The following is a 12,458-nucleotide window of genomic DNA, read 5'->3' on the forward strand; positions in this document are numbered from 1 at the left end:
AGCGCTGTGTTTTGGATTCGGTAGGGGATTTGCTGTGAGGAGAATGCTGATAACACAGGGATTGTTGTAAGAGATCAAGGTCTCTCCAATTCCTGCCGTCCTGTCCATGCGCAGGTGCACAGGAATCTGGGAGGGGGCGCAGCCAGAGCACCCAGTTAGCCGGTGGCATATCCCGTATCCCGTAACGTCACGCTCAGGGTGTCGAGGGGGGGCGGCTGGGAAGCAGGAGGTTCTCTCTTGCATCTGGGATTGCGATTGGGGGTCTCGGGATTTGGGGATGGCTGGCTGGGAAGGGGCTGGGTATCAGCGGGCGGGTGGTGAGCAGTCCCAGGGTGCGTCACCCGTTTGTATTTTCTATGATTGTTTTATTACCATTACTAAACCGTTTTTATCTCAAGCCATGAGTCTCCCTTTCTCCCTCCAATTCGGTCCCCCATTTCCCGGCAGGGGGAGGGTGAGCGATTGCCTGCGTGGGGTTTGGCTGCCGGGCGAGTTCAAGCACGACAAGGGGCTGAGCAAGCGCAGAGCCCAGGTTTGCTCTTGGGCCCAACAGGCTGCCCAGGGCTGGTGAAGGCCGGGGACAACCTTCCTTCCTAGGAGCTTCGGTGTGGCCTGAGCTGATGGTGTGTTGGATGGGTCTGGGACAGCAGCAGTCAGGGTGCTCCAACTGTAGGGATGGCGGTTTCAGTCACAGCAATAAATGCAGGACATGGTTCCGTGGGTGCGTATGCCGGGTCGCAAACCGTCTGCGTCACTGACAATGTAAAAGTGTCATCAGCATTCAAGTTAGAAGATTAACGATGTCTAAATTAATGACCCCCTTGTGTTAGAAGAGTAACGGTGTCTAGATTAACGACGGCGAAAAGCGAAAGAATTTGTGCTCATTAGGGAAGAAACAGAGAAGAAGGGGATCGGTAGAGTAACAAAGCAGAAATTTATCTACCGGTTGTGCACGCTTAGTAGCGCTTGTTGAAAGTGCTGAGAGGAACGAGTTGTTGAAATGAGCATGCGCCAGAGCCACACACGGGTTTGCTGTCACAAGAATATATAAGGACTTGTTTTTCTAATAAACGTTGGAGCTTGACTGTTAACAGGCCGGCTCCGCAGAGTTTTACTCTGCCTCTGTAGGCAGCAAGAGGCTGGGAAAGAAATTTGCAGCTTTTTAGAGAGTTGAGTTGGAGTATTCGGTAGTTCAGGGTTATTGGTCAGCAGCAGGGCAAGTGCTATAGGGGAGGGAAAATACTGCCTAACAGAGGTCAGGCTTGGGTTCCTCGTTACTGTAAGTTGTCTCACACATTTCAGACAAGAATGATTTAACAGCACAGAGACACTGCACAGAGATTTCTCTGAGACGGCACCATGCCAAGGAAAGGCGACGCTATCTTGTGGATTTTCTTTATTTATTCCTGCACGAAGCTGCGGCTATTTCTGTTTTTCAGTCTGTGACTCTGGCAGGAAGACACTGGCTGGGCGGCACACGGTGTTCTGCAGAGGCACAAGGTGCTGCCGACGGCAGGAGCTGCCGTGGCTGGGGCAGGCGCAGCTCTCTGTGTTCCACCGGGCTCCTTCTCTGCCTGGGAAAGGAGAGTGGGATGGCATGCTCCTGGGTCGCAGAGCTTACATCACAGACTGTTACGGCGAAGGACCTTAAAAATGCATTTTCCCACTCGTAGTGGCACCTTGTGGAAGTTCAGTACTGAACACTTGTACCGTGGGTCCTCGTAAGGTTGCGGTGAAGCGGAGGAGGGATGGAGCAGAGAGCTGGGGTTGTGATCAGCTCTGCCTGAAGAATCTCCTGCTGAATGGGAGTGCAAAAAGTCACCTGCGGAGTCATTTGTTCAGAGACTTACTATTTGAATAAGCCAGACAGACCTGGAGTAGGAGTGGAGACAGGGCCTTCGGGTTGAAGAGATTACCTGAGGTGATGGAGCAGAAAGTGCTGAATTATGTAAAAGCTCCGAGTTTCCTCTGTGACTGACGTCCCTTTAGGTTATGCTGCCTTTCAGGTGCAATGTTGGAGTCCTTCTAGTTGATAGTTTGGTCAAACTCAAAAAATTAAAGCAAAATACAAGCGGGTGACAAGTTTTTATCTTCTTTCATATCCAAACAAGATAAAATACAAGATTAATATTAGCTGTGGTAAGTCAGAAGACTTTCACAAGCTGTGTAACCAAGCAAATCATCTCCTGGCTCCGATTCCACTGAAAATGCCTTTTTGAAAGCAGAGAGTTGCTGAGTCAGAGCAGATGATCACCTGCTCTTTTTCCAAAAGGCATGAAATCTCCTTTTCCTCGGACACTCAGGCCAAGCCGTGCGGTGAGTGGAGCAGATGAAGGCTGCTGCTTTTGTCAACGCAAGCAGATCTTCCCTGGCAACAGTCAAGGGTGTTAGTGCGAGTCCTGGCGTTTTATGGCCTGCAAACCACAGGGCTGTTAATGTAACCTTATAAATAATGAGAATATATAATTTTGGAGACTTATTTTGTACATGGGAAATACCATGTGCGTTGGTAGTTTTTCTCTGCTTTATCTCTGATAAATGACACAAGAATCTTTAGTGTCATATTTTACTTTTTGAGACAGTCCGTGGAAAATGAACAGTTATCGATCTGTTCAGGGGTGGTACCTGCAAAACACTGTCTGACATGGGGGTTTGCACACCAAGATTTTTTTTAACGTGTGATGTTTACATTCTCGCAGACTGATCTGGAACATCCCCAGGGATCAGGATGCCCAACTGTCCCTGACCCACTGTGCTGTCAGGTGCTGTCGTGCCTCCCGGGTATCCTGAGCGAAGGGGAAACAACAGCCCCATCACATCCCTGCAGTTCATCCTTCTGCGGACAGCCTGAGTCACCGTCTGGAAGGAGGACGCACACAGCACCCAGTTATTTGCAGGGTAGGAGGGCGCTTGCCTCCAGTGCAGGACTGGAGCTGAGAGCAGCGCCAGCTCAGCACACCTGTGATGAAGTACTGCCCAGGCAGGGACCAGGAGAAGGAAAATGAAGTCTTCATTTTTGTTTCCTTTCTCATCGCCTAAAGGAACCGATGAACGCTGAACTTAGTTCAATGTGCTCGTAGTTGTAAGCACGTGTGATTTGTTGTTTCGGTGTTCGTGGTTTTTTAGTGTTCTAGCCCAGTACTTTCCAATTCTGCCACTTGCACCCCGATGCAACCGATGTCCCAAACCCCCAGGACGTGGCAGCACAGTCTGGAAATCCTCTGTTCCCAGTTGAAACAAGTGGGAATTTTCAGTAGAAAAACTGCAGAGCTGTGCAAGGCCTTTCCTTCCTCTGGCTCCCTCTGCTTGGAGGAGGCAGGAGCTTTGCCTCTGGCTGCTGAAGGATGTGATTTTTCAAAACCGAGTTGGAATCTCTCTCTGTCCTCTTACCTGCACCTCACTGGAGAAGGTGGACGCTGTTCCTCAGTAATGAGGTGGCAGTGCTGGCAGGGGAGTTTGTCAAAGAAATATTACCTGCCTTTACTGGTAAAAGGAACCTGTTGGGTTTGGGGTTTTGTAAGATGCTAAACACGACTCTGGCTAAAGGTAAAGCCCATTTACAGAGTCTGTTTTGGATTACTGCTTTTTGTTCTTGAATCCTGTGCTGACTGAGGGTCTTACTGTATAAAACTTGTCAAATTCTGTCATTGCTCTGTGTCTGTTGTTACAGATCACGGCACCAGAACAGAGTCCAGCAGCTTCCGTCACCGTCAGGGCCGTCAAGATGAGGAAGGAGATGGAAGCCCGGAAAGGGCTCTTGGCCTGGGCACTCCTTAATGTGTCTCTCGCAGGCATGATATATCCTGAAATGTGCGTTAATTGTCACACCTGAGTCAAACAAGCAAAGCCTCCTGCTTCCTGTCTCCCGAAATATTTCCTGGGACGGAGTAGTTGCAAAATGCTAACTTCTCTTTTTTCTTTTCAGGACTGGAAATCTCATCAGCTCGTATTACAACATCGCGTGCTGGCCGCTCTGGTGCCTTGGTGAGTTGCTGCAGCATATAGATTGGTTTTCAGTGTTCTTTTCTTTTTTTCACTTGTCAGTTTGATTGCTGAAGAGGTAGACTTTACACTAGCTGTTTTATGAAAAAAATAAATGGGGTTTTTTGTTTATTTAAATTGAAACCAAAGCTTGGGTTTGCTTTCTGCTGTGTCCCTTGAAACTTGGCATTTCATCCAGTGTAGTGACAGGTAAGGAGTGTTAACAGCTCTCTTAGATAGGAAGAACTTAGTTGGTGCCTTAAATCTGTTGACCGTGTAGAGGAAGGCTTTGGGGAACACGGCAGATTTCCCTGCTCTGTTGTACTGCGGGCGTGGATGGCATTTCACAAGAATTCAAGTTTGTTTTGGAGGAGCAGACTCTAAGCCAGCTGTATCAAATATGGTTAGAGGATGAAGCAGGAGGAGGAGAAAAATCCTGAGATGAGTGACAGATGAACTGACAGAAGATGGTTTTTGAGAAATACTGTGCAACTTCATTGTAGCAGATTTGGAAAATAACTGTCCATCTTTAAACATTCCATTTTAGCCGTACCGATTATCTCAATACAGGAAGGAAAATAATCTCCAAGGGTTCTGGTATAAAAAGGTGAAGAAATCTTGGCTGTTGCCCAGATTGGTACTTACCGACAGCACTAATAACTAGACCTGTTTTGAATGGGCATAAGCCCGTTTTTGCAAGCAAGACACTTTGGTTACTCCCCGTGCTCAAGCGACGGTAAAAACTTCTCTGTTTCTTCTAGAACTCCCACTGGCATCCCTGCTCAGCCTGAACGCCGCCTTTGGTTTCTGGGTGTGCTTCAAATACACAGGGGCACCGACCAGCCTGGTCGCGCGTCCTCGCCAGCAGAGCCTGCTGGGGTTGCAGAATGCAGGTGGGTGCAGTCAATCTCTCTGGCAATTCTGTTTTTATTCTTTTCTTTTGTTTCCAGACGGTCTCTGTCTCAAGGGCAGGATTCTCTAGCGAAGCGCGCTCTGAATCGCCTCCTCTGACAGGAGCGGTAACCTGAATTACCCGCAGCGTATTAAAATTCCCCACGTCAAGTGATCATTTGATGCGTGTTTGTGGGAGAACTGGAGGGGAAACAAACGCAGGCGGTGGGAAAGGGCAGGATGAGAGCGGCTGCTGAAGGACAGGGAGGGACTTGAACCCTGTGAGGCTGGGCAGGGAATCTGTGACTTGTCCACGGAAGTAGGAGCCAGGCAGAGAGCGCAGGTTCATATTTAATTTTGATGTCCTACTCCTGTCACGCGGGGTCAGGAGAACCCAAGGAGAGGTGTTGTGGTAGAGATGGACACAACAATGTTTTTGCAGCAGAATAGCCTCCTTTACGGCTCCTCTCATATCTTATCTACTTTATCCTTTTATCCACACATCATTCTCATTGGTTACACGGATATTAGACTATTATTTTATTGCTACTTTTCTGGAAATTCCACACTGCTCAGGTATCTGATAACCACAGTATTTTTCTTCAGCTTATCATTTCCATTCTCAGGCTGGCTGACAGAGCGCTCCTCCGGGACTTGTCCAGCTGCTCGGGGGTACACAACAAGCTGGTCAGGGTCAAACAGTTCTCTCTGTGTCAGGCCTTCGGCGGAGGCGCTGCCTCCCCCGACAGTTATGTGCCAGGGTCCCAGGCCAAAGCGTGCAGGCGGGGTGTCTGCCATCTCCCAGGGCTGGTGAATGCCTTGCAGCCAGGAGTGGTTGAAAATGTCCTCCAGGGATGGTCTGTCTGAAGGTTGCAAGGACAAGCACCACCTGATAAGATGCTCGCACTCTGGGGAGAGAAACCAGATACCACCGGTCAGAGAAGGCTCCTGTCCACCTTCCCCCACCGTCCGCAGTGCCCGGGCCATGCTGGCTGTGCTCAGAGCTACCCCCAAACCTCCCAGTCCAGGAGCTGTTTTGGAGGAGAGCGGGATGGCAGGACACGTGCCACCTCCCCCTGGTAACCGCGGGAGATCACCCTCCTCACGCGCCACCTCCCCCAGCTGACCCCGGGACATCACCCTCCTCCACAGCCCTAAGAGCGGGGATGCTCCTGCGCCCGGAGCCGTCTCCCACACCCGCTGCCCGCCATGACGCCGGGTACCCACCGTGGGAGATCGGCTGGGGGAAGAAGAGCTGGCCCCTGACGATGTCCTCATCCTGCTTGAAGGGGACGTCCCCGCAGACCAAGTCGTAGAGCAGGATGCCCAGGGACCAGACTGTTGCTGACCTGCCGTGGTAGTAGTGGAAGCGGACCCACTCCGGCGGGCTGTACTCTCGTGTTCCTGCAGGAGACAGGCGGAGCTCGTCAGGTGGACGGTGCCCACTCCCAGATCCTCACCCGAGCGTCCCTGGGGACACGGGGGCTGCACCGGTGGCGGAGGGGACAACGCACGGTGTGACCCGCCACCCCCTCGCCAACATGGGCCTCTTGCTTACAAACTTTGGGTTGTAAAGAAAGCCACCGGTGAGAGAAGAGGGCAGCACGTGCCCGGCTGTTATGTGCAAAAAAAACCCCTTGCCAAAGAAAAAAAATCTAAAAAGCCAAGGCAAACAAGGGGAGCGGAGCAGCCCAAGCCCTTCCACGCCTGCAAACCAAACTGGCCAGTATACGGGTTTTGCAGGCCCCCCCGCACCCACACCCTCTGCAACCCCACCGGTGTTTGTTTTTGTCAGGCTGGCTCCCCCCTCCCCAGCCCCGGGCAGGGTGGGTGGCAGCGGCTGGGAGCCGGCTCTCATTTCACAACATCCACCCCGCGCCAAAAAGCAACTTGGCAGCCGGATGAGTAATTAATTCCCCCACGCCCCCTCCCAAGGGGGAACCGGTACCCGGCCAGGCTGGGCCGTGCAGTGCCGGGAGCAGCCCCCCGGGTGTGGGCTCACCGGCAAATTCGGTGTAGGCCGCGTCCTGGAGGAAGGTGCCACAGCCGAAGTCGATGAGCTTCAGCTCGCCGGTGGCGAGGTCGATGATGATATTTTCCGTCTTGATGTCCCGGTGCAGGACACCGCAGGCGTTGCAGTGCCGCACGGCCTCCAGCACCTGCCGGAACAGCCCCCGCGCCACCTCCTCCGACAAGGATCCCCTCTCGAGCGTGAAATCGAAGAGATCCTGCACGAGCTCGGGACGCTCCATCACCAGGACGAAGCTGTCCGGCAGCTCGAACCAGTCGAGCAGGTGGCTGATGCCACGGAAGCCGGAGGAGCCCACGGCGTTCAGCAGCACGATCTCCATCGGTACTCGAGTGCCGCTGGGCTGCGGGGGGACGCGATGCCGTCAGAGGGACGGGGCAGGGGGCCGGTAGCCCCCGCCTGGGGTGCCCCAGTGCCCCCACCCGACCCCACCGGTGCCTGGGGATCCCCCCTGCCAAGGGGGTGCTCCTGTGCCCCCCTCCCACCCCGCCACGGTACTGGACAGCCCATTCCCCTGGGATGCTCCGTGTCCCCCAGTGACTCCCCGCCCGCTCCCACCGTGGTGTCCCGGTTTCCACCCTCTTGGGCCTCCCCTTATCCCCCAGGCCGTGACACCCCGGTTTCTCCCGGCAGCCCCGGTCACTCACCAGCTCACCCCACGCTGTGACGCGTTCCCGGGACACGTGTTTGATGGCCACCTGCAAGACAAGGGGAGCGGCGGGATGAGCCTCCTCCTCCTGCTCCTCCTCCCCCCGCCCCGCCGCCGTCCCGCCACTTACCGGGCTGCCATCGGAGCGGCGGGTGCCCGAGTACATGGAGCCGTAGCCGCCGCTCCCCAGTAGCGGCCCCTGCCGGTACAGCTCCTCCAGCCGCCCCTTCTCCGTCCCTGTGGGCCAGACCGGACCGTCATCCCTCCGCCCCGGCCGCCCAACCGCCCCCCCGCTCAACCGGCCCGGCCCGCTCTGACCGGGCGCTGCTGTGGCCGCGTGTCGCTCCCCGCCGCTCCCGGAACGGAGATGGGCCGCCGAGGTGATCTCCGGCACCGGCACCGCGGCCCCCTCGCTCCATTCCGGGGCCGGGCTTGGCAGCTCCCGACCCGGACCAGTCACCGGGGACTCGGTGCCGGCGCTCAGGCTGCCGAGCGGCTCCAGGCGGGCGGGAGAGCCCGAGGAGAAGGAGATGGACACGGGGGAGGCAGGGACGGAGGGGGCGGCCTCGATGCTGCGGCTCCTGGCCGGCCCCAGGGGAAGTGGGGGACGGGCCATGGCCGGGCAGAACTGGGTGGTGGCGCCGCCGCGCCGGGACGTCCAGCGGCGCCAACGCCAACATGGGCGGCGGATCCTGGCACGGCGGGAAGGGGAAGGGGCCGGAGGCGCCCGGCAGGGTTTGGGGGCGAGAAACGCCGGGACAGGCAGACAGCTGCTGATGCAGCCCATTGCTCATCCGCTGCGTGACTGCCCAGCCGCAGGCTCACTACCCAGGGAGCCCCAGCACATTCCGTGGTTGCCACGGCCCCATTGCCCAGGGAGCCCCGGCACGTTCCATGGTTGCCACGGCACGTTCGTGGTTGCCACGGCACGTTCTGAGGTTGCCACGGCCCCTTTGCCCAGGGAGCCCCAGCATGTTCCATGGTTGCCACGGCACGTTCAGTGGTTGCCACGGCCCCTTTGCCCAGGGAGCCCCGGCATGTTCCGCGGTTGCCACGGCTCACAGGATGCAAACGGGGCGGGGCGGGGGCGCAGGGATGGGGTGCATTCCGGCCCGGCCCTGCCACCAGCACCGCCCAGCTGGCCGCCACAGAGCTCCTCTTCCTTCCGCATCTGCACCAAAGGCCCCATGGTTTATTGCCTTGTTGTTCACTTCATTGTGCTTTCCCTGCCATCTCACAACTTCCCGGTGGAGCCCGTCCCGCCCTCCCGCCCCACCGTTACTTCATCACTGGCAAACCGCTGCCAGAACTCTTCCCTCTTCTAGTAAAAGTGGCAACTCCAGCTGGGGACTCTTGACTAATAACCCTTTTAAAATTTTTTTCCCCTCCTCTTTTTTTCCCCTCAGAAGTCACTGAGATGCTTTCCCAAGTTCCAGAGATAAGATAGATAATTTCCTGGATGGGGTCTCTGATTACCAGAGAGGAGGGTGCTCAGAGCCACCCCGGCACAGAGAAGACCGGCACGTGGGGGCCAGAAAGAGGCCAGGAAAAATCAATGTGACACGCAGAGATCTCTGGGGCACGTGCGCACACACACACTGCCTGCAGACACACGCGGGGTACAAAGAGAAGGTGCGATGCCCACCCGGAGCGTGCGCACACCCGCACTGCAAGAGACACGCTGGAACACAGAGCGCAAGGCGCAGTGTGCACACACACCCCGAGTGTGCGCACACACACACACACGCGCTGCAGCACGAGGAATGCACCCTCCCACCCCCTGCACGCACCCACCCCGCGTGCACCCGCCCCTGCGCCCACCCGCGAGCTCCCAGCGAGCTCCCAGCGATGCGCGCGCTCGCAGAATGCCCCTCCCACGGGGGCACACGCAAACTCTGCCCTCCTCTCCCCGCTGCAGCTTTTCCAGCTCTTTCTGGGGCTTCCTCCCCCGGCTTCTTAAACACCTTCTGACAGCGGCGCTGCCACCAGCGCTGACGGGCTCAGCCTTGGCCGGCAGCGGGGCCGCCTTGGGGCCAGGGAAGCTTCCAGCAGGTTCTCGCAGGAGCCGCCCCTGTAGCCCCGCACCCCCCCCAACCCGACCCCAACCCAAACTGCATTTCCCCTATCGCCCCGCTGTTAAGGGATGCTGCTGCTAAAATAGAGGGTTCTTTGAATATAGAATATTTAATAGGTTATAGAAAAACATCTCAAGAAGCAAACGTGCTGAATTTATAAACTACTTCTTCTCTAAGCAGAACATATCTCCTGTCCACGGAAAATAACTGACTAGCTAACTAAATGGTAAAAATATAGACATAATTCACATTTCTTCCTTTAAAAGTAAAAAAATCCATAGTGTTCCATTTCTTCTCTATAGGAAACTCCCGCACCAGAGGCTGCTGATGGGTCCTTTAAAGACACGGCAAGCAGTTCTTGTGGTGGTATTTTTTTCTCCCCCAAGTGTTTCTGTGTCGTCTGAGAATGAAGCTGGTCAAAGTCAATGCAGATGTCTCTGTCCCTGGAAAATCTTGTCCCTTGGCAGTGCCAGCAGCATGGGGGGAGCGTCCTCCTAAAGTCTGTGTGGGCTCTGAAGGGTGTCTGGCCCTTGGACGAGAGATGCCGGACTGCTCCAGTAAGACGGGGATCAGTGACCAGTAACACGTGAGTCAGCAGTTAGCCCTGGCAGGCAAGAAGTCCAAGAGCGTCCTGGCTGTATGAAGAGGAGCATGGCCAGGAGATGAGGGGGAGGGAATTCTCCCCCTCTATTCAGTGCTCACTAGACCACATGCCCAGGTCTGCACCAAGTCTGGGGCCTCCTGCCCCACTACAGGAAAGACGTTGATCAACTGGAGCAAGTTCATTGAAGGCACACCAATAGAATTGTGTGTATGGGAGCGTGCAGGGGGCTGGAGAACTTCCCACCCGAGGAAAGGCTGTGGGAACACGGTCCAGTATGGAGATGACAAGGCTTTGGGAAACATCGTAGGAGCATTTCAGTACCTGTCAGACAGTTAAGAACATTGAGCCATGCTCTTCATCAAGGTGCATGGTAGGGAAATGAGAGGCAAGGGACAAAAGATGAATGAACGTTCAGGTGGGAGATGTGGACCCTGAAGGTTGATGAGGTCATAACCATGAGGTCACTTACTGGAAGAGGTTACCCTGAGAGGCTGTGCAATCCAGATCCTTGAAGGTTTTCCAGCCTTCTTTCCCCCTAAACATGATGTCCCATGATCTTGCTCAAGCAAAAATAAGCAAAAGCCTATGGCACTAGGAAAAGCTCGGCCTCTCCTGGGCCTTCCCTTCCCTATGAGAGAGGTCTTCCACAACCCTACACTTCTTCCATCCTCAGCCTTGACAGCTGCACACACCTGGCCTGCCCACTTTCCTTCGCCACCGTCACTTTTGTAATCAAGGCCCAACACACATTTTGCATTCCCGCTCCTGGAGCCCATCTGGCCATGGAGGCAGGGAGAACCCAGGGCCACTCTGCCTGGCACTGGGCTCAGCTTTTTCCTGGGCACATCCCCAAGGACTTCTCCTTATGGGTGTCAGCCTGTAGCCTGGCAGGGGTGAGGCAGGGTCAAGGGCTGCTGGGGCATTGCTGAAGGAGCTCAGCTGGGAGGCTGTTAGACTGAAGATCTAAAGGGCCCTGGTTCCACCACAGGCTTCAGCAATGATTTTTCCCCTTAGATTTTTGCAGAGCCCATCTGCCTTCTTCCAGCCTGCCCTGGCCCTCCTTGCTCCTTCCTTTCTTGCCACAGCACTGCCTGTGTGCTGTAGCTGCAGATCTACAGGCCAGAATGAGCCTGCCTCCAGCACCACAAGCCCCAGCCTCCTCCTGGGAAGGAGCCTCCATTCTGGGCTTCTTTGGGGTCATCTCCAGCTGCGCCTCCTGCCCTTAGTGGCAGAAGGCAACGCAGGCAAAGTTAGTGGCAGTTTCCCGTAGTGCAGGGCACATGCAATGGAGCTGTGAGCTTTGGCGAGGTGCTGCCAAGGCTGGCTGAGGTGAGGGTCAGGAAGCAGGACTTGCAGATACCTCCCCTGTAGAAGCAAGAGCTCTCTGCAGTATTACTGGAGCAAAATATTATGTGTGTCGGGACAGTAAACGTTGACAGCGTGGTTATATCCTGTTATGGAGGAGGCAGGACCAGAGCTGGCTGAACGCCATGGCTGGTGGAGTCCTGGCCGTCTTCTGAGTATTGTTTCTTTGCAGACCTGGCTCCTGGCTGCCCAGCTTTAAAAATGACTGCACGTAGGGGTTTTTGTGTGTCAGTGTCACCGTGCTGGCTGTCCTGGGCTAAACTTGGGCAAACGCCCTGCTGTCGGTGAGCTCTCTGGGATGAGGAAGAGCACAAGAGGAAGCAGAGGCTTAAATGGCAAAGCTGATTCTGGACCTGTTTGTGGAGCAAGGGAGTACGAATACATTGCTGGATGTGGCATGTTGCAGCCATCCAAGGGTGCTGGAAATGATGAACACACCTTTCTAAACCCAGTGCAAACAGCTCCAGCTGGCCCCAGCACCTGCATCAGTAGCCAGGTCTGAAGCGGCTCTGGAGCCATCTGAGGGCTGCTTCTGGCTCATGGTGTCTGCAGGATGAGAAAAGCCCCTGCAAGCATCTCTCTCATTCGTGTCCTTGTCCCAGGATCCCATTCAGGGCCACGTGCTGGAGATCTGGCACAGCCTAGTTTCACAACACCCTGTGTGTCACATTTGTGGGGCTTGCTGCTTCACAGCAAAAGTGACTGGATAAGGCCTGCCAGGGGCTTGGAACTGGGGAGGGATTGAGGTATTGGCTAGAGGTGGGGTTTGTCTGGGTCTTTGTCTTGAAATGTCCTGGAAAACAGTGACAGACATGGCTCTGCTCCTTCTTTCAGTACCCCTGGCATAAACCTGCAGACAGCTCC

The sequence above is a fragment of the Athene noctua genome, chromosome 29 (genome assembly GCF_965140245.1).
Source record: "Athene noctua chromosome 29, bAthNoc1.hap1.1, whole genome shotgun sequence".
NCBI lineage: Eukaryota > Metazoa > Chordata > Aves > Strigiformes > Strigidae > Athene > Athene noctua.